This window comes from Cetorhinus maximus, chromosome 17 (genome assembly GCF_964194155.1).
Source record: "Cetorhinus maximus chromosome 17, sCetMax3.hap1.1, whole genome shotgun sequence".
Lineage (NCBI taxonomy): Eukaryota > Metazoa > Chordata > Chondrichthyes > Lamniformes > Cetorhinidae > Cetorhinus > Cetorhinus maximus.
This window is the reverse complement of record NC_135895.1, coordinates 58,841,698-58,864,494: the sequence shown is the minus strand read 5'-3', so window position 1 is coordinate 58,864,494 and position 22,797 is coordinate 58,841,698. Positions and strand designations below refer to the sequence as shown.

General features: G+C 40.9%; 1 protein-coding gene across 6 annotated transcripts in view; it reads right to left on the bottom strand.

The window, feature by feature from the left end:
- Positions 1-22,797, bottom strand: part of LOC144692429 (guanine nucleotide-binding protein G(I)/G(S)/G(O) subunit gamma-12) — a 103,309-nt gene that overhangs the window by 58,666 nt on the left and 21,846 nt on the right. Inside the window, exon 4 of one of the 6 annotated variants that reach the window (XR_013579320.1) lies at positions 13,683-13,705. The exons of the other annotated variants lie outside the window; for them this stretch is intronic. The gene's annotated coding sequence lies outside the window, so the exon portion shown is untranslated. Of the gene's footprint in view, positions 1-13,682; positions 13,706-22,797 lie in introns of those variants that run through there. 6 annotated transcript variants of the gene reach the window in all.

The following is a 22,797-nucleotide window of genomic DNA, read 5'->3' as shown; positions in this document are numbered from 1 at the left end:
TTCACCAAGGCTCCTTCAACAAACCCTTCCAAACCCATGACCTCTATCACCTAGAAGGAAAAGGGCAGCAGAGGCATGGGAACACCACCACCTGAAAGTTCCCCTCTGAGCCACATACCACCCTGACCTGGAAACATGCTGTTCTTTCACTGTTGCTGGGTCAATATCCTGGAGCTCCCTTCCCAACAGCACTGTGGGTATACTTATGCCAGATGGACTACAGAGGTTTAAGCAGGCACCACCACCTTCTCAAGGGCAATTAGGGATGAACAATAAATGCTGGCCTTGCCAGTGATGCTCATATCCCAAGAAAGAATATAAAAATAAATGGATTTAAACTTATAAATGTTCTTTACACAGCCCAGCTCAGAGAAATAAAATGGCAGCTTGAATTACTGAAAAAAAAACTGATTGGTTGAAATTGCAGGCTTGAGGTTGCCAGTGTGTGTGGTTCAAGAGATATTTTCTGACTTATATTCAACAAATCTGTATGCTTACGTGCTCATTTAGCCAATGAGAAAAGAAGAACATGATTTTTTTCTTCTATTGGCTTTGTGTGGGAAACTATAATGGAAGAATTCAATTATGATTTAGATTTTTGTGGCATTAATTTGAAGGTAATGGAGCAGAATAATGAACAGTCATTTTAAGCACACTAGCAAAATCTTCTTTGCCCAATTCAACACAAAATATTTATTGCAAATTGCATAGACTTCAACTTTATATGATCAATAGCATCTAATCTACAAAAAGTAGTATTTTATTAGGCTGTCAATTAATGCAGCTAATTTTTAGTACTTCCTGTTAATGGTGAAACTTACATGAAGAATATGGAACAAATCTTTGGCTAACAGCCCAGAATTTTAACTTGCTAAACTGTGACTTCCTCATCTGCTAGTGGCACTGTCAGATAAACACACCCTCTTTTCTCTGCTTGGAACAAGCCATCATCTTGCCACACTCAATTCTTGTTCATAATAAACAACAAAAAGACAATATGTAGGAAGTGCGCACAGGAAGACAGCTTATTGCCGAAAACCCAATCAAGAACTGGGATAGAGATAGTTTGCTGAACTTTACACATTGTTCATAGTGAACATATTGCTGGGGTGGCTCCCAACCATGGTGCATGCATTATGCAGCTTCTGAATGTAAAGATTCAAGTTTAATTACATGATTTTATTTTAAAATCTTACAGGTTTATGATTAACTAACAGCAGGCAGCAAGGGATAATATGCCCTATTAACAGTAGCTCAGTTAAGTGTGCCAGGCTGAGGCAGCGTTCGAATTTATTTTAGAGAAACCTTTTCCAATCATTTCTTCTTTTACTAACAGTTTAATACCAATACTATATGAATTTAACAGGGTTCTACTCTGACTTTTATCATCAGTGAACACGGATCCTCCACAACTTTCCGTAGATCTCAAACATTATTGAAATTGTTGTGTCCTTTTTGATCTACTACAAGGTTTTCAATGCATGCCCAAAAATGCTGAGCTCCCACTCTAAAAATTTCCATCTGCAAAGCTCTGGTCATTAGAACAAAAGTAGATAACAAGAAATCCGATAGAAGAGTTCAAGTATTTTGATCAGGTATACGGCGATATACTAATCGTACTGCTCAGTGAAACGCTAACTAGTAGGCATAATTCTAGCTGACACCCAAACAAAGGGAGAGGTTCGGATACTATATATTTTTTTAATGCAGAAGATTGTTACTCATTCAAGTTAGTAGAAACAGTTGTGGAAGCAGATTCCATAACAGTTTTAAGGCAGCTGTAAAGCAAGGGAGAAGCAGCTGAGGAGAGGCTATAAATCAAAGACAGGAGAAAAACCTGAATAAAAAATTCTAAATTTGAAAAAAAAATGACGCTAGCGGGACAGTGGAAGCTGAGGAACTACAACTCAGTTATTTATTTTACAACCAGTTCAAGTGTATAATTTAATTAATTAAAAGCTAAATCTAATTATATGATAAAAAGATCAATTAACTAAATAGAGGATACTAACATTAAAGGGTTCTGAGCTTTCAATAAGTTAAAATCTGACAAATAATGATTAATTAAGAAAATAAAGGAACTAATAAACAAAAACTAGGCTTAGGCCAGAGTAAAAGAGTGGGAATCAGAACAGCCTAAAAAAAGGCATCTCCAATTTCGATTTAATTTTAATTAAATACAAGGTTACATGGGGATGGCAATGCTGGTGGTGTGCTGTACTGCAGCAAGTGGGAATTTGCGGAGAGCACTGCGATTCCAGGCAACCATGTCTGTAGTAACTGCCTGGGGGTGGGGTGGGGGGGGGTGGTGAATCCACTTGATGTGGCCCACGTAAGAACCCATGACATGTGCAGAAATAGGAACGAGGTTCTGGTGAGAGAACTGGAGGAGCTAGGGTCAAAATTAAAACACAGAACCTCAAAAAGGTAATAATATCTGGATTAGTACCCGTGCCAGGTGTAATTTGGCATAGGGGTAAATAGATAATGCGTGGCTGAGAGTGGTGCACGAGGCAGGAGTTCCTGCTTCATGGAATACTGGCACCAGTACCAGGGAAAGGAGCTATTCAGCTGGGACAGGCTCCACTTAAACTAGCCTGGGACCACTTTCCTGGTGAACTGAATAACTAGGGCAGTAAACGGGCGTTATGAAGGGGGTATACATGGGAGTATTCAAGAAAGGGCAAGATCAAAAGCAGCAAAAGAAATGTCAAGGCTGTAGAGCAGAGATACAATTTGGGTAAAAACAAACAGTGGGTCAGGAATAGGGCATTAGTGACTAAGGTGACATAGAAAAAAAGTTAAATCTAAAGGCGCTATGTATGAATGCGCAAAGCACTTGCAACAAATATAAGATGGAGTTGAGGCAGATAACTTATATTTATATAACACCTTTAAGGTAATGAAACATACCAAACTACTTCACAGAAGCATTATAAACAAAAAATGATACTGAGCCACATAGGAGATATTAGGTTGTCAGATGGCCAAAGACGTAGGTTTTAATAAGGAGGAAAGCGAGTAGAGAGAGAGAGAGAGATTGATAAGGAGAGAATTCTAGAGCTTTGGGCTGAGGCAACTGAAGGCATGGCCACCAATGGTGGAGCAATGATGATTGGGAACACACAAGAGGCAGAATTAGATAAGCACAGGTATCTCACAGGGTTGTGGGGAGAGGATTACAGAGCTAGGGAGGGGCGAGGCCATGGAGGATTTTGAATATAAGGGTGAGAATTTTAAAATCAAGACATTACTTGACCAGGAACCAACGTAGGCCAATGAGCTCAGGGGTGATAGGGGAACAGGATTTGCTGCGAGTTAAGTAGCAGAGTTTTAGATGACCTCAGGTTTACAGACTGTAGAATGTGGGAGGCTAACCAAGAGTGCATTGGAATAGTGGAGTCTGGAGGTAACTACGGCATGGATAAGGGTTTTAGCAACATCCAATATGAGACAGGTGCAAAGTCAAGCAATATTATAAAGGTGGAAATAGGCACTCTTGGAGGTGGTATGACTATGAGGTTGAAAGCTGATCTCAGGATCAAATACGACAGACTGGTTTCATCACAGATTGTTCCCAAGGAGAGGAATGGAATTAGTAGTTAGGGAACAGAGATTTGAGCAAGAACCGAAAACAGTGGCTTCAGTCTTCCCAATATTTAATTGAAGGAAATTTCTACTTATCCAGTACTGGATGCCGGATAAGCAATCTGATAATTTAGCAACAATGGAGGAGTCAAGAAAAGTGGTGGCGAGGTAGAGCTGGGTGTAGTCAGCGTACACGTGAAAACTAATGCAGTGCTTTCAGAAGACGTTGCCAAGGAGCAATATGTAGATCAGAAATAGGTGGGGTGGGGGGGGGGTGCAAGGATTGATCCTTGAGAGACACCAGAGGTAAAGGTGCAGGAACATGAAGAGAAATCGTTGCAAGTGATTCACTAGCTACGATTACATAGATAAGAATGGAACCAATTGCGCTCATTCCCACCCAGCTGGATGACAATGGAGAAGTGTTGGAGGAGGATGGTGTGATCAGTCATGGCAAAGGCTGCAGAAAGGATGAGGGGGTTAACCTTTGTCACAGTCACAAAGGATGTCATTTGTGATTTTGATAAGAGCCATATGGGCTACAAAATGTACTTGTTTCAAGTTGCCCAGCTTAACATCATTTCATTTGAAAGTTGTTTCTTTTTCAAGGCCTGTTTCTCCAAATTACATTGTGATTTCTGTTTTTATATCGTTAAGTGTCATTGCCAATGTTGTCATCATCGTCCTCATTGCACACACAGTGTCATCGCACATTGGCTCATCATGACCCGATCGGCATCAGTGTGAAGAAAGGTGTTTGCACTTGAGGGAGCTTTGATTTAAAAAACCTGGCAAAGTTCTGGAGAAAGAACATCCAAAGCAAGGGGTTTTATTTTCTAAGCAAAAAGTTGAAATCTGGGCTGCTCATTTCTTTGACTCTGCAAGCTGATTTCAATTTTAGAGCTTCAGTACTGCCTGCTGTGGCTGAGGCACAGAAGCCATCAAAGTCTGAAAGAGTGGTATTTGCTACTGTACACAGGTATAGTAAAATTGCTTTCCTTGTCTTAGGTTTGTTTGGATGAAAAATACAAGATGTATCTTTCGGGAAGCTGACTCTGCAATCGTGATTAATTTTGGAGCTCCCCCAAATCTGGCCCTTGTTCAAGTCTACAGCAGGTGAGGCAGAAGCCATTTTAAATCCAGTGAAACAGCCATTTTCAGCAGGGATCAGCATCAAGGCTCTAAAGAACTCAAAGCTACCTCCAGTGAAATGCTTTAGGGATGTCCTCAAATCATCCCTGAAGAGGTCAAACCGTCTCCACAAACTCATGGCGACTGACCAAAATGGGAGATGGTTCATTTGGGAAGGCACTGAACACAGACTTCATCAGGAACATGCAGAGGCTAAGTCCAGGCTGCAGATAGTGCAAAAGCCTTCAAGCAACTCATCTAACTGACCTTCCAAGCAACACTTGCCACACGTGGCAGAGTCTGGAGACTGACTTGAAACAGCTGCTAAGTCCATTGAGCCAGGGTGGAAGCAAGTCATCCCCGAACCCGAATGACTGCCTAAGAAAGAGGGACTGGTGAGTGTTATCTAATTTGAATGTGAAGTATTTTTTATATTTAGTGATTTATTTTATGTTGCAAGTTATTTCAGCTAAGAATGCAGTGCTGCACATGTATGGTACAGTACTTCAAATTGTATATTGTTTTTTCCAGGTGAGAAATGCCTGAAGTAACCTAACTCCAGCTATAACATTAAGTGAATCATGGGTTCCCATAGAAATCAAAGCCGCTTCACTTAAAGTCGTGATTTTCAGGAAAGCAACCACAACTTTAAATGAGGGCTTAACTGTACAGGAGGGACGGAAAACCAGGTTGGAGGAATTCAAACACGAGTTCCAGGAAAGAAGGGACAGACTTGGGAGGAAACAGCACGTCTGATCTTAATAGTCCTTGAACATGATTTAATTGAATGGTGGAACAGGCTCGAAGGGCCAAATGGTCTATTCCTTCTCCTATTTATGACTTATAAACATTTGAAAAATACAAATTTTAAAGGGTGCAGACTAATTGTATAGCTTTCTGACAGCTGACAGGCGAGATGGGCAAATGGCTTCTTTATTCTATGCTACAAAATTTCATGATTGGATAATGCCAGGAATGCCAACATTTTTCCACTCTGGATTTTGGCCAATGAAAAGAATCTAACATATGCCACAAAATCTGACAGTTATTGCAATAATTCCTTGTTCCATTCACAAAAAGAACGTGAAGCGTCTGTCTGACACAGTATTAACGAACAGTTTATCTGCCCGTGGGATTTGGATTCAATGAAAGATGCAGCAATGATATTGCAGTTGGCTGCAAAAACCATAAAAGAACTTGAGTCTTGGACAATCCCTATATATTTCCCAACAGCCATGGGCACACAGTCCAATGGCAAAAAAGCAGTTAAGGATGGATTGTGCATGGAAGACAAAAAAAAAAATTAGTGGCATGAGGTTCGTCACAGAAACCATTGAAAAGTAGAGGAAATTGTTTTGAACTCCATTTCCCACAACTATTGGGCAGCAAACATACATAGAAGTTCCATCCCCAGTGCTGGATTCCTCTGCTAGATGAGAACAAAATGGGTCTACAACATCAAAAATTATTTTGCATTTCAGCTCATTATTAAGGCTCATTTCTGCCATAAGTATTATTTTAAATACTTGCAAATTCAATGACAATAGCATCGTAGAGTCATTGCGACATGATGGGCCAAATGGCCCATCAACTTGATGCCGGTTCTCTGTACAACAATCCAGTCAGTCCCATTCTCCTGCTCTATCCCCACGAGTCTCCAAGTTTATTTTCCTCAAGTGCCCATCCAATTGATTGGCTCCACTTCCACCAGCATCTCATGCAGCAAGTCTCAGGTCATTGCCACTCTGCATAAAAAAAGTTCTTCCTCACAACCCCCTTCATCTCTTGCCAAAACCTTAAATCTGTGTCCTTGTACTGTCAGCTAAATGGAAATAGCCTTTGTCTACTTTATCTAAACCTGTCATAATCTTGTACATCCACCAAGGAAAACAACCCTAGCTTCTCTATCCTAACATAGTAGCTAAATTCTCTCATCCCTGGAACCTTTCCCATAATCACCTCTTCACCCCGTCAAGAGCCTTCATCCTTCCTAAAGTGTGGTTACCAGAACTGAATGCAATAAACTAGTTTTGGCCTAAACAGATCTTGTTCAGCAAACTTTCCTGCTTTTCTAATCAATATCTCAATTTATGAAACCCAAGATTCCATACACTTTGCTGACTACTCTCTCATTATGTGTCCTGTCACTTTCAAAGACCTATGCACATGAAGGCCAGGTCCTTGTATCCATGCACACTCATTAGAACTGTGCTATTAAGTCTATAATGCCTCCCCCTATCCCTTCTGCCAAAAATGCATCATCTCATACTTGTGTTAAATTCCATCTTCTAATTATCTATCCATTCTGCTAGCTTATATACCATTGCAGTCAATTGGTATCATCCTCAATGACAGCCACACCTCCTTTCAAAATAAGGGGTCGCCCATTTAGGACAGAGTTGAGGAAAATGTTTTTCTGAGGGTTGAGATGCTTTGGAATTTCTTCCTCAAAAGGTGGTTGAGGTACAGTCCTTGAATATCTTTAAGGCAGAGGTAGATAGATTCTTGACAAGCAAGGGAGTGAAGATTATTGGGGATAGGCAGGAATATGAGATTAAAATCAGATCAGCCATGATCTTATTGAATGGAGTAGGCTTGAGGGGCCGAGTGGCCTACTCCTGCTCCTAATTCATATGTTCAGATGTAAGCCACCTGTTTGCAATGGAAACTTAAATCTGTGTTAAAAACTGTAAACTTGCTTTAAAAAAATCCATTTGCCTATGTTAATTATTTTATTCATTATTAAATCTATAATATACAGGTATATCAAACTAAGTTTGATATCAACTGCAAATTCTGGATATAGAAATACAGAGTAAAATTTCAAGTCATTTATGTAAATCAAAAAAAGCAATGACCCTTGGGGAACACAGTTGTCTACCATCCACCAGGGCAAAAAACACCCATTTGCCACATTTTCTGTCCTTAAGTCAATTTTTTTTATCCAAATGGAATTCCTTATTCCATCAGCCTTAATTTTGTTCACCTGGCTTTTAAAAAACATTTTCAAAGATCATTCATGATTAATTATATTACAGATTTAATAATGAACAAAATAATTAACAAAGTTTCCATTGCAAACAGGTGGCTTACATCCGAACATACAAATTAGGAGGAGTAGGCCACTCAGCCCCTCCAGCCTGTTCCCCCCTCCAATAAAATCATGGCTGATCTGATTTTAATCTCATACTCCTGCCTATCCCCAATAACAAATTAGGAGTAGGCCACTCGGCTCCTCAAGCCTGTTCCCCCATTAAGATCATGGCTGATCTGATTTTAATCTCACATTCATGCCTACCCCCAATAACCTTTCACCCCCTTGCTCCTCAAGGATTTATCTACTTCTGTCTTAAAGATATTCAAGGACTCTGCCTCAACCACCTTTTGAGGAAGAAAATTCCAAAGTCTCAACCCTCAGAAAAAAAATTTCCTCAACTCTGTCCAAAATGGACAACCCCTCATTTTGAAACAGTGACCCCAAGTTCTAGATTCTCCCACAAGGGGAAACATCCTTTTCACACTGACCCTGTCAAGCCCCCTCAGGAACTTAGTTTCAATCAAGTCACATCTTACTCTCCTAAACTCCAGCTGATACAAGCCTAGCCTGCCCAGCCTTTTTCCTCATAAGATAACCTGCCAATTCCAGCTATTAATCTAGTAAACCTTCGCTGAACTGCTTCTAAACCATTTACATCTTTCCTTAAATAAGGAGACCAATACTGTACATAGTACTCCAGATGCAGTCTCACCAACGTCCTTTGTAACTGAAGCATATTCTCTATTCTTGTATTCAATTCCCCTTGCAATAAACAATAAGATTCTATTAGCCTTGCTAATTACTTTCTGCAGCTGCATATTAACCTTTTGTGATTCATGCAATAGGGTACACAGATTCCTCTGCATCCCCTCACCGTTTAGATAATATACTTCATTTTTCTTCATCCTGCCAAGATGGACATCATCACCTTTTCCTACATTATAGTCCATTTGCCAGATCTTTGCCCACTCACCCAGCCTATCTGTATCTTTTTGTACCTCCTTATGTTCTCTTCACAGCTTACTTTTCTACAACTTGTGTCAACAGCAAATGTAGCAACCATAACATTGGTCCCTTCATCTAAATCATTTATATAAAACATTGAATTGAGGCCCCAGAGCTGATCCCTGTGACACACCACTCATCACATCCTGCCAACCAGAAAATGAGCCACTCATGCCTATTTCCTGTTAGCTAGCCAATCTTCTATTCATGCCAATGTTACCCTCTACATCATTAGCTTTTATTTTCTGCAATAACTTTTGAGGCACCTTATCAAATGCCTTCTGAAAATCTAAGTACAGTACATCCACCAGTTCCCCTTTATCCACAGCATCTGTTACTTCTTCAAAGAAGTCCAAAAATTGGTTAAACATGGCTTCCCTTTCACAAAGCCATGCTGACTCTGCTCGATTACCTTGAATTTATCTAAATGCCCTGTTGTAACATCTTTAATAATAGCTCTAACACCTTCCCTATGACAGATGTTATGCCAACTGGCCTATAGTTTCCTGTATTAAGTCAATTGACCTATAACTACCATTATGGGTTATCAGGTTTTATGGCTCGATACGAATCTTTTTTACCTATGTAATAATCAAGTAGAAAATCAATGGGAAGCACTTTAAAACTGTTAACCATTCATAGTAGAATCATTCCAGAGATGGAGTTTGATACTTATGTTGCTATATAATCAAATGATCTTCTATCACTTGTCTCTGCTGTTGGACAAGATCAATTGGAATAATAAATATTCCATGCTGATGTCGCTTTTACATCAATGAACTGCATCCCTTTGAGTTAGCTCCCACTGATGCTGGATATCAGATTATCAAACAGGAAAACTGCTCACATTCACAATTTGGCATGTTCAGCTGTTCCTAAATTGCTGGCAAAAGTGCCAAACTGATTAGTCAGCAACACCCCAGCCCTCCAGTAGCTATTTAGCTATACTGTAGGTGGCAGTAAGTCACAGTCACCAAACAGAATCTCTATTCAGGGAGAATCAGAGCCACCAACGGTGAGAACTATGTCAGGGGTAACCTTGTAGTATGAAGTAACAATGAAATTAATCTTAATCTTGATCATTCTTTAAATTCTTAATTGTTCTTGTCTCATTCAGTATCTTCAAGTATACACACAAATATTAAATTATGAAATAATGGCCATCACAAATAGCCGGATACACTGAATGACATTTTTAATCAATCAAATTCAGTTTAATGACAGGTGCAAACATATATAACACAGGTCAGCTCATCTCAATGAAGTGTCTATTAAATGAATCCCACCAGAATACTAAAACGGAGATACACAAACACACCCTAGCCGGTAGATGTTATGTGCCACTACTGATTTTGTAGCAGTCATCAAAAAACCATTTATTACTAAGTAATGGGATTAAGGGGCAACAACTGCATCAACAGGTTATAAGCGCTCAGTACATAGAACAGCTAGTTGAGAAATTAAAATAACACATCATAAAATTTAAACTTAACTTTTAAATTTAATGACATACCAAATGCTTGAGAAAAGTAACATGCACAGCACACAAGTGCCAGGTAATAACCATCTCCAACAAGAGAATCTCATCATCTCTCCTTGACATTCAATGGCATCACCATTGCCGAATGCCCCACCATCAACATCCTGGGGTTACCACTTACCAGAAACTGAACTGGACAAACCATATAAATACCGAGGTGAGAATTCTCTGACGAGTAACTCACCTCCTGACCTCCCAAAGCCTGTCCAGCATCCACAGGGCACAAGTCAGGAGCGTGATGGAATACTCTCCACTTGCCTGGATGAGTGCAGCTCCAACACCATAAGAAGCTTCACACCATCTAGGGCAAAGCAGTCCGCTTGATCAGTACCCCATTCACCTCCTCCAGCACTGATGCACGGTGGCAGCAGTGTGTACCATATACAAGAAGCACTGCAGCAACTCACCAAGGCTCCTTCGACAACACCTTCCAAACCCAGAAACACAAAGGCAGCAGATGCGTGGGAACCACACACCACCCTGACTTGTAACTATGTCACCGTTCATGGATCAAAATCCTGGAACTTATTTTTAACAGCACTGAGTGTACCTACATCAGATGGACTGAAGCAGTTCAAGAAGGCAGCTCATGACCATCTGCTCAAGGACAATTAAGGAAGGGTGCCAAATGCTGGCTTTACCAACGACACCCAAAACCCATGAAAGGATAAATAAAAAGCTCCCATGTATGATTTAAGAACTCTCCTACTGTATTCTTTAATTTATATTCATGTATCACATTCATGTATCACAGTATAGTTAGGATTTGTGACTAAAGGGTTGCTTTTGCAATACTAAAATGCAATATGCAACATTGTAATATTAAATATTTTATAGCAGGGTATCACATTGAGAGTTTGAGGAACTGAATACTTCCCACTAAGAGATATCAGGGGAATTAGAAAGTGAGTTACTCGCCATAGAATTCTCAGCCTCTGACTTGCTCTTGTAGCCACAGTATTCATGTGGCTGGTCCAGTTAAGTTTCCTATTTACACAGAGCCAGTGAAGTGCATCTTGCCACTGAGAAGAATGACATTTATCTGAATAATGGACAGCTTCACCAAGAGCAAGTCATCTTGATGGAGAATTATAGCCCCTAATGAAGCCAGCAAAAAAAATTGAGCAAAAGATCAATCTGTCAGGAACTTAAATACTGTTACAGGCTAGTGAATACAGAAACAGAAGATAATACAGGTGAAAGAATGGCTGGGTAAGTAGTGGCAGGAGGGAAGGCTTCCGATTCCTGAGTCATTGGGGCCAGCTCTGGAAGGACCTCTACAAGCCAGATGAACAAGGGTGTAAACAATGCCTTTGCGGGGAGGTTAGCTAGTGTGAAACCAATTTGGCATGGGGAGTGGCACCAGGTTGTAGCAAGGAAAAACATGGTAGAAAGAAAACTAGGATGGACAAACAATAGAAGAATAGAGTAGAAAGAGCAAGAAAAACAGAGCCAACTAGCATGTTGTTGGAATACATGTATGTTATTGCGAGGAGTGTTACAAATAAGGTTAATGAGTTTCAGGTGCAAATTGCCACACTGGGTTATGGTATACTGACTATAATGACTACCTAGTTTAAACATGGGCAGGATTGGGAACTGAACATTCCTGGCTACAATGTATTCAGTAAGGGGAAAAAGGCAGAATAATATTACAGTTTGAGGCAGACAATATAGTGTGTTCAAAAGACTAAATCTATTTGATTAAAGGAACAGAAAATGAGCGGTTATGTTCTGCATTTATCATCAACCCCCAAATAGTGAGGAGGAAAGAGAGGAGCAAATCTATGAAAATTTCAGAGCAATGTAAAACTAGTACAGCAATAGTTGTAGGGGACCACAATTACCCTAATGTAGAATGGGAGAAAAAAAGAATAAAAAGGAAAAGAAAAAGTGAAAAATTCCTAAAACATGTACAGGAGAACTTCCTTAATCAGTATGTTTCTATCCCAGGAAGGAAGCAGTGCTGGATCTAGTTCTGGTGAATTAAGGAGAGTGGACTGTATTGCAGTGGGGGTACTTCTGATTAATAGCAATCATAATGAAATTAGGTTTAAAGAAACTATGAGAAGGGACAAAGAAAAATTTATCAGAAGAGCATCAATTTCAATGATCTAAGTATCTAGCACAGTTGGACTGAAAACAGTTGTCTTGACCTTCAGAGGCCTCACGATAACAGTATCTAGCTGAGAGACTCTGCCTTCAAATACATGGAAGGGATGACTTACCCACTGTATACACATTAAACTTGCTAGAAAAGGTTGGGGTTTATCCATTCATAAATAATTCAATTTCTAATAGTGTGATAAGTCTTAAATATGAGAAAACAATCTCTCTGGCACTAAAAATTTACTTTTGTGTGTGTGGAGTCTCATTTTAATTATTGCTGATGGTTTAAAAAATAAATAAAACAAACTGTCTCTTAACGCTCTTGCTTAATCCTAGCTTTCTTTTCCTCTCTTTTTTTTAACCTCCTGTACATTAATATTTGATTAAACATTCTGGTTTTGATGCTACATGTCTCAGTAAGGATTCTTCAATCTGATTGGTTGAAGAGGCACACTGTTGCTTGCCCTGTTCACAAGGTCCTAGATCCTCTCTGTAGAGGATGGGACACTAAAATGGTTCTCTAATTATTGTAAGTTGCCACACAAAAGTCCAGCTCTGTGGGCAACTGTAAGCATAATGGATGGTGAATGCATTCAATCGTAGCTGGCTGCAAAACCACCCCCCACCCCGCCATTAACTTTATTATTGTTTAAAGCTAATTATCCACTGCCCTAGTAACCAGTACAGAACAGGGATGCTGAAGAACAGCAAGAGTCATTGGGTACAAGTTGCAAGTGAATTAGGACAATGTCCAAAATAAATTGGAGATAGGCAAAGAGAAAGCACAAATAGCCATAATTTCCCCCACCCCCTCCACCACCATTGTACAGAAACTCCTCATTGTCTTTGAAAATAAGTTAACCTTGTCTCATTGCATCCCACTTAGAGTGGTCCAAATTTTAAAAACCATAGTCACAAATAGTGCCAAATTCATGTTTATCAGTATCACAGGGCTTGAAACATTGTGGTTCACTAACGTTCATAGGCAAGCCAGGCACAAACACATTATCCCCTTACATTACATTTAAAAGTAAGGCACTACCTGTAAAAAGTCCTGAGATGTGCTTACAAGAGAACATAATAAGTGAAGCATGAATAACACCCTGATGGTGGATTGGATCTGGACTGTGTGGGCTGTTAGAGCTCAAGTCCTACTCGACATGAAATGATCTCTATTCATTTATTAAGAAGTGACAAAATACATACTCAGGTAAAAGCTCCAAAGAAGAAAAAAATATAGAACTTGCCTAGTGATTATCCCAGGTTCAATGGCTAGCATGTTTTATATCACTAGCCTAATGATGAATTAAAGAACTTCTATAAGAATCACAATTAAAATTTCTTGTTGCAGTTCTACAGGTTAAGGTTAAACAATTTGATCAAGATTTGTTCCATTGTTCCTAAACTTCTTCCAAATATGTTTTGTTTTAGTATTCATTTTATGTGGCGGGGAAGGATGGAAAAGTGGGTAGCAGAGAAAAATAGAGCACACTAGGCAGAGAGTATTTTTAGGTTTAAAAAAAAGTGTGCACAGAAACAATTCAACAGTCATCCACCAGGGAGAGGTAGCAATCACTGGACACACTGCAACACTGTTCTTGCATTTCTTCACAGACTGCAGTGTTCAATATATAATTTTTATAAGACATCATTCTTGTTTGTCCTTCAAGGCGAAGATGGCCCATGTTCATCATTTAGAGTATTTGGTAAAGTTAGGGTAGGTACATAGGTGATTGCCAAGGCCAATCTACGCCCAAAAGGCTGTGCTGCAATAAGACAGGATACCACCGATGATTTGAGTTATGGATGAGTTTCTGACTTTCGGGATTTCCTCTCCGCTTCTGATATGCGCTTGCTTTCAAAGGAGGCCACACTTTTTTTCTGGTTGTGCTAGATGCAGTGATCCTGGACAAGCTTTTCCTAGGACTCCAAGTTGTATCAAAACTTTTAAGGTGAAGTCTTCCGTGTCCTTGTAGTGCTTCCTTTGACCACGAGGAGAGCACAGCCCAGACTCGAGCTCTCCATAGAAGATTAGTTTTGGTAAGCAAGTGTCAGGCATTTTGACTACATGGCCAGCCCAGTTCAGCTGCAACTGTTTCAACATGGGGTGGATGCCTGGCATATGTACTTGGGTGAGCACCTCTGTCTGGTATTTTGTCCTGCATGTGATCTTCAGGAGCTTGCGAAGGCAGCTCAAGCAAAAGCGGTTGGGCTTTTTGGACTGTATGCCAGTGTCATGTCAAGTCTTGCATGCGTACAGCAGAGTGAGCAGGGCGATTGCTATAGAGACTTATGGCTTGGTAGGCAGATTTACACCTCTTTGTTCCCTGTCTGATGTTCGAAGTATGGAGAATGCTACACTTGCTTGGCAATTCTTACATAGGGCATCAATATAGGAAACTTGAGAGTGTGTGCTATTGAAATAAATGAAATTATCCACTGCTGAGGGGTTCTGGACTGAAACCTTGGGCTCAAGATAGGATTTTCCTGGGGCAGGCTAGTACATTATTTCATTGAGGATCACCATTAATGAAGGTATTGGGCAGCATGGTGGAAAAAAACATGGGGGTTGGCACTAGCATGCAATCCCTGTTTAACTTCATTAGTGACTAGGAATGGGTCAGAGGACTCTCCATTATCCAGGACACGTGCAAGCATGCTGTCCTGGAACTACTAAACCATTGTAATGAATTTCTCCATTACCTCCCTAAGGCCCTCATGGCTGACTGTTTCAAAAGCCTGGGTCAGGTCAACAAACATGGTGTAGAGGTTCATGTTCTGTTCTTAACATTTCTCCTGGAGCCATCTAACCACAAACCCATATCAGTGGTTCCTCATCATTTTCTGAAGCTGCACCAACTCCCTGGCAGATCTTAGTCGAGATGTTACACTAAGTGTTTCAGAAGGATTCTGGCGAAGATTTTGCCAAGGATGGAGAGGAGCGAGATTCCTCTATGATAGTTGCAAAATTGGCGAGTTCCTTTCCACTTGTACATATGGATAATGGCAATATCTTTGTATTCTTGCGGGAAAATTGCTTGCTCTCACAAAAACTCAGTTCAGGGAGCTTCTTAACCAGACACTGACCTCCAGCTTTGTAGATTTCAGCTGGGATAACATCAGGTCTTGGAGCTTTGCCACTAGACAGGAGTTTGATTGCGTTTGTTGTTTCTAACAGTGTGGGAGGGTCATCAAGAGAACAACCTGTGGCAGCCTGTTTAATATTCTTTCACTGATGGGTAAAAGCTGATTGAGGATGTGATTAAAGTGCTCTGCCCATCTTTCTAGAATTTGGGATTTTTCTGTGAGCAGTGATTACCTGTTGGCACTGAGGTTCAGTGGTGACCAGTAGGTTCGGTCCCGTAGACAGATTTTAGAGTATTGTAGAATCTCTTCCAGTCTTTGCGATCTGCATTTGACTGAAGTTAATTCTGATTCAGCCAAGCGCTTTGCATCGCTGAGTTTGCACCGGACAGTTCAGCAGAGTTTTGGTAGGCATGGTGCTTGGATAGGGATGACCTGTCATTGAGGTAAACTATGTAGGGATGATGTTTCTCCTCCAGTAGTTTCTGGATCCCCTTGTGGTTGTCATCGAACCCATCATGATGCTTACAAGAGGTAGGGCCAAGGGCCACTACAGACTGGAGTACGCTACATCCCTGAAGTTACCCAGTCAGTCTCAATGCAGTGAGTGTCCATTTTTGCTGCATACAGGTGACTCGAGTTGTTGAGAGACTGCCTGTTTGAGCTTTTGAGATGCGTCTAGACCTTCATGCATTGAGAGCATCTGGGGGGGGGGGGGGGGGGGGGGGGGTTGATCTTTATGTTTAGCTTTGAAATGATAAGACAAGTGGTCAGTCCAGCAGTCAGTGCCACAGGTGACTTTAATTACATACATATCCTGCCTGGCCCTCTGCTTGGTGATGATATAGTTGATTAAATGCTAATGCATAGAATGGGGGGGCATCCAAGATGTCTTCTTATGATTAAGGGAACTATGTTGGTGATTAAGATCGGGAGATGTTGGCAGTGGTAATTTTTTTTAAAAATTCATTCATTCACAGGGTGTGGGCTTTGCTGGCTGGGCCAGCATTTATTGCCAATCCCTAGTTGTCCTTGAGAAGGTGGTAGTGAGCTGCCTTCTTGAACTGCTGCAGTCCATGTGGTGTAGGTACACCCACAGTGCTGTTAGGAAGGGAGTTCCAGGATTTTGACCCAGCGACAGTGAAGGAACGGCGATATATTTCCAAGTCACGATGGCGAGTTACTTGGAGGGGAAACTCCAGATGGTGGTGTTCCCATCTATCTGCTGCCCTTCTCCTTCTAGGTGGTAGTGGGCGTGAGCTTGGAAGGCGCTGCCTAAGGAGCCTTGGTGAATTAAGTGCATCTTGTACATGGCACACACTGCTATTACTGTGCATCAGTGGTGGAGGGAGTGAATGTTTGCAGATGTGGTGCCAATCAAGCGTGCTGTTTTGTCCTGGACAGTGTCCAGCTTCTTCAGTGTTGTGGGAGCTGCACTCATCTGGGCAAGTGGAGGGTATTCCATCACACTCTTGACTTGTGCCTTGTAGATGGTGGACAGGTTTTGGGGAGTCAGGAGGTGAGTTACTCGTCACACGATTCCTAGCCTCTGACCTGCTCTTGTAACCACAGTATTTATATGGCTAGTCTAGTTCAGCTTCTGGTCAATGGGTGTTGATAGTGAGGGATTCAGTGTTGATAATGCCACTGAACATCAAGGGGCGATGGTTGGATTCTCTCTTGTTGGAGATGGTCATTGCCTGACACTTGTTTGGCACAAATATTACTTGCCACTTGTCAGCCCAAGCCTGGATATTGTCCAGGTCTTGCTGCATTTGGACATGGACTGCTTCAGTATCCGAGGGGTTGCGAATGGTGCGTGGTAATGCCACTGAATTACACCACAGGGATAGCAGTGGTTCAAGAAGGCAGCTCACCACCACCTTCTCAAGGGAAATAAATGCTGGCCTAGCCAGCAATGCGCACAAGCCGTAAATGAATTTTAAAAATCCAAGAGGCCCAGGCTACTACCCAGGGCACAAGGGTTAAACTCCCACTGCGGCAGCTAGTGGAATTTAAATTCAATTAATAAATCTGAAATATAAAGCTAGTCTATCATTGGTTGCTGTAAAAATCCATCTGGCTCACTAGTTTCCTTTAGGGAAGGAAATCTGCCATCTTTACCTGGTCTGGCCGGCCTGCATGTGACTCCAGACTCACATGAATGTAGTTGACTCTTAGCTGCCCTCTGAAATGGCCTAGCAAGCTCTCAGTTCAAGGGCAATTAGGGATGGGCAACAAATGTTGGCCTTGCCAGTGATGCCCCCATCCCATGAAAGAATAAGACAGCTCATGCTCAGCCCACATCTTCAGCAAGAGCAGACCATTGCTGTTACGACTGTCAACCATGTTTTTACTGATGACCCTGCATTGAGATCACCAAGAATGATTAGCTTGTCTAACTTTGGCACAGTAGTCAAAGGAGAGGAGGTCAAGCGGAGGACAAAAAGATCAAAGAACTTACCCTCGACTTCTGCAAATTTCGTCATGGTTAAGGGCATACACACAGAGTTGTTTGCCTGTTGCCATGCAGGGGGAATTTATGCACCATCCGATGATCATTAACACTCTAGGGAAGGCATGTCAATTTTCTGACAAGACGGTTCATGACAGCAAAGCCTATGCGAGTTTTGCACTGTTCTTCTTTTCCATGCACATTCCAAAAGAATGTGTAACCTGCACTGATTTCCTTGAGCTGACCCTCCTCAGGTAGGCAAGCCGCTTTCAGTGTGGCGATCTGGTGTTGTACCTAGCCAGTTCTCTATCAACAAAGAGCAGTTCTTCTCTCAGGTCTGTTGGCTGTGGGATTGTCCATGAGTGTGTGCACACTCCAGGCACCAATTGTGACGGATGCCACCTTTATTTTCTGTATTGAGGTTGACTTAAAAACAGCACTGATGGAATCCCTGCCAACTGAGGACTGCTGGCCAGGTGAAGCAGACAATGTTTAGGGCACCTTTTCAAGCCCTTTCCTCATACTCTGAGCAGTGTGGTCCTGAAAGGTCTGTTCCATTGCTCAGGGGACTGAAGATTTCCACTTGTTCCTTCAAGTGGAAGACAACTCTATGGCCTGAATTGCCCACGTGTAGACTCGGCCCTGAACTGCCCGCGTGCAGGTTCACGACTACAGCTCCCAGTGAATCTACACTTGCTGTTACATCACTCACTCATCGTCACAGGGCTTATGACAGACAGAAGATGGAAACCAGATGAGAGAACGAACATCAACGGAACTTATGTGTATTGGATTATAGTGAGAGGGAGTTGGATATCAGCCTCACCCTCTTGTCCTGACCCATCTTGGTCTGGTGGCAAGATGAGTATAGACAGCTGGAGATGGGTTTGGATGTAGTTAAGTGACCACAATGTCTTGTCGAGCTCTATGCATTCCACAACACACTGCTGACCTATCTTCAAGGCCAGTCTCATCTGCCTAGTCTGCCGGAATCAGTCTTTGCTTGCCAGGGTAGACAAATCCCCAAGTCACTGAGGGTTGGAGACCCAACAGCTACCACCACCTGATTTGGTCCATCCAAAGTTGTTTACTCGGGTGTGGCCATTGTCACATGACAACAACTACCAGGTGCCACAGGTGAGAACTGGGCAAAGGAGAGGGTCAATACAGGATGAGCCACTCCAAAGAGTGTTGAAAACCCACCTATGAGAGGTGCTCCCCCTCCCTTATATAAGATCATGACTGATCTGATTGCAGCCTTAATTCTACTTTCCTGTTTGCCCTGCATAACTGTTGATTTCTTTGTCGATCAAAAATCTGTCTAACTCAGCATTGAATATATTTAATGACCTAGCCTCCACTGCTCTCTGTGGAAGAAAATTCCAAAGACTAACGACCGTCAGAGAAGAAATGCCTCATCTCCATCTTAGAAGCATGCAAGCATTCAAAACAAAATTTTCCGAAGTCACATTTCATTTTGGGAGACCACATTTTAAGCTGAATACTGATTTGACATTCTGTATTAACTACATTTCTGCACCCTTCCTTATTAAAATATGTAGAAATTTTAAAAATGCTGTACCTAAAATTTAGAAGAAAAAACCTTGTATTACATATTTTTACAATGAAGCCAAAGACTATACAGATAGAAAATAATAGTTTTGTGTAAGTGGGAGCATGATATCATGCTTTCTAGTCAATTTAAAATAAAGGGACAACAGTTAAAACATAGGCAATTTCTCTTTCCTGGCAATTTTAAGCTTCCTTCTCCAATAAAAACACTTTTTGTGTTGTCTTCAAACAAACACTGTCACCTCTTATGATGTTTATCTTACAACTGCCACTATTGGGATGAGGAGGGAAACATGCATGTTATATAAAAATCAGCTGAACCATTCAAGGCATTTGAATTAAAAATAGAAAATACTGGAAGTACTCAGGTGGTCTGGCAGCATCTGTTGAGAAAAAGAATTAGTGTTTCAGATCAAGAACCTTTCTTCAGAACTGAAGATAGAAATACAATAGATTTTAGGAAAGTGAAAGGGGAGGTCTGTGATACAGTAAAGAGTGGGAGAGATTAACTGACAAAAGATTTTAATGGTACAAAAAGCCAAAGGGAGTAGTAATGGGTGTAGTAAAGAAACAAAGGATTTGTCCAGATTGGGTGTGAATGGCAGAATAATGGACAGCTGTATCTGAAAGCAAAACATGAAAAACAAAACGTGTGGATAGGGATTAGAGACTGAAATTGTTGAACTCAGTGTTGAGGTCGGAAGGCTTTAAAATGCAGAGTCGAAAGGTGAGGTGCTGTTCCTCGAGCTTGCGTTGAGCTTCACTGGAACAGTGCTACAGGCCAAGGGAGGATCTGTCCACAAGAGCAAGGTGGAGAATTAAAACAGAAGCTCAGGGTAATGCTTGCGGACTGAGTGGAGGTGTTCCGCAAAACGGTCACCCAATCTGAGTGTTTACAAGTTTTAATTTCTGTATTCTTTTCTTTCCATTCCCCCATGAACATAAGCCACAACTGGCAAATTTTTAGATGAAATCGTGAATGGCTACTTAAAATTCTCCAATGCACTATTGCCATGCAAAGTTTTCAAACAGCATCTCAGTTTGGCACATGAATCTAAACAACATTAAAAGAAGCATAATTGGTGTTTAATACTGACAATCTCTTCAAAGTTCCATCTTATACTAACATTTGCACCAGGAAGGAAGTGGGTCACTAAAACTTAGTGCCAATGTTAAACTGATAGATTTTTAAAAAATCATTTGGATATCAGTTGGCTAAGTTTACGCCAAGTGTGTGTCCTAATATTCATACATCAGGATGAGCAGAAAACATTCTCAAATCACTGAAGAAATGAGCAGCTGAAGACATTAAGATTGGGGAAAGTCACATCAATCTCACTCGACAAGTTCATTGAAATTAGTGTAGTTTAACCTACAAAGAAACAGACATAATTACTTTTAAAAAAAAACAGCATTGCAGGTCCTTTTGTCAATTTGCCCATGTTCCAAGTCCTACATTTGATCTGCACCAATAAAAAACACTCAAGTCAGTGATTTGTGGCATTCACAGAAAAAGACAGAAATTCAAGATGTAACTTCAAAATGCTGAAAAACAAAACAGAAACTCTCTCAATCTCAAGAAATAAAAACAGAATGTGATGCCTTCAGTCACTGCAAAACCTATGGTCCCAAATACAGGGGAGAGCTCAGACACCGGTATTGGATGACATCACGTTTATGGGGTGCAGCTTGTGGGGGGACCAGCCAGGAGTAAATTGGAACAATTAAGTTCAGAGACAAAGGCATAGATGAGGGTTTCAGCAGATGAGCTGAGGCAAGAGAGTGGAGATCAGGCAATGTCACGAAGGTGAAACAATGCAGTCTTAGTGGTGGCATGAATATGTGGTTGGAAACTTATCCTGGGGTCAATATGACACCAAGGCTATAAATAGTCTAGTTCAGTCCCAGACTATTGGCAGGGAGAGGGACAGAGTTTCTGGCCAGGGAGCGGAATTTGTAGCAGGGACTGAAAACAATGGCTTAGGTTTTTCTAATATTTAGTTGGTGGAAATTTCGGTTTACCCAGTATTGAATATCGGACAAGTAGTATGACAAATTAGATACAGTGAAGGTGTTGAGGAGGATGGTTGTCGTGAGCACACATTTGGAGACTGACATTGCCCTTACACCAAAGGTTATTTGGAGAACATGATTTTAGCATGTTGCACAAGTCTTCCTGACCATGATAGGGTGATGTACTGCTGCAATATTGATTTCTGTTTTAAACATTTAAATATATTTAAACTTACAAACCAGGATTTATCAGCATTATATTTTTAATGTTGATTAATAAGTGAACTAGTCAGACTGATCAATCCCATAAATGTAGAGCTTCTGGGCCTGAAGTGAATCTAACAGTAAACATGGTTCTAAACTTACAAAACAGCATAATGACATTCACCACAAAAAGGCCAAATTACATGTTAAATTAATGTCAAGTGTCCAATTCAGATGCCCGGCAACACAAATCGAAGACAGAAAAAATTTCCCATTGCATTTCTACCCGTCAACTGTATTATTTGCTGTACAAGAAAAGCAATTCCCTTGCACATAGGTCATATAATATACTTACATGATATAAGTGTAAAAAAGACAGGATACACACATTTATGGAATCAACTGTACAAATGTTGCAACTCCACTCAACACACACTTGCAGATTTCAAACAGACTGAGGCACCAGATTCCAGCATAAATAAGATATTACTTTGGCGCTTCTAAAGGAGGACTGTCAAATAACAGACGAAAACAAAGTTTAATTCATCAATGTATAGCCACAGGAGATAGCACTGCCTTACAAAACCAATATGCGGATATGGCAGAAGACAATAAATTCTGCATGAATTGCGCTGAGCACCTGAAATTAATGTTATAAAATCTATATATGGAAATGTTGCACACATGCCTGTCTGAGCCTGAACTATTTGATCATTCGCAAAACAGCACATTAGGCCACATTTATGCAGCAGCTGGATAAAATGTCTGAAAAGTTCTTCAATAACTGAAAAGAGAATAACTATCTGGATTATATGTGTTGAGGAGAAATTAACATCGCAATGCCCAGAAGTCAAATCCTTCATCAGATTTTGTAGCAGATACTTTAGTGTGGATTAGTTAGTGTACTTCAATTCATTCTCAGTGAAAATTCCTCACCTAACTCAAAAGTGGCCATAGAAGATTCCCATGGTTTAATTTAACAGACAGCTTACTACCCTTATTGAGAGGGAGCATACCACAAAATCTCAGTAGCAAGGTGAAAGGTGGTAATTTTTGGCA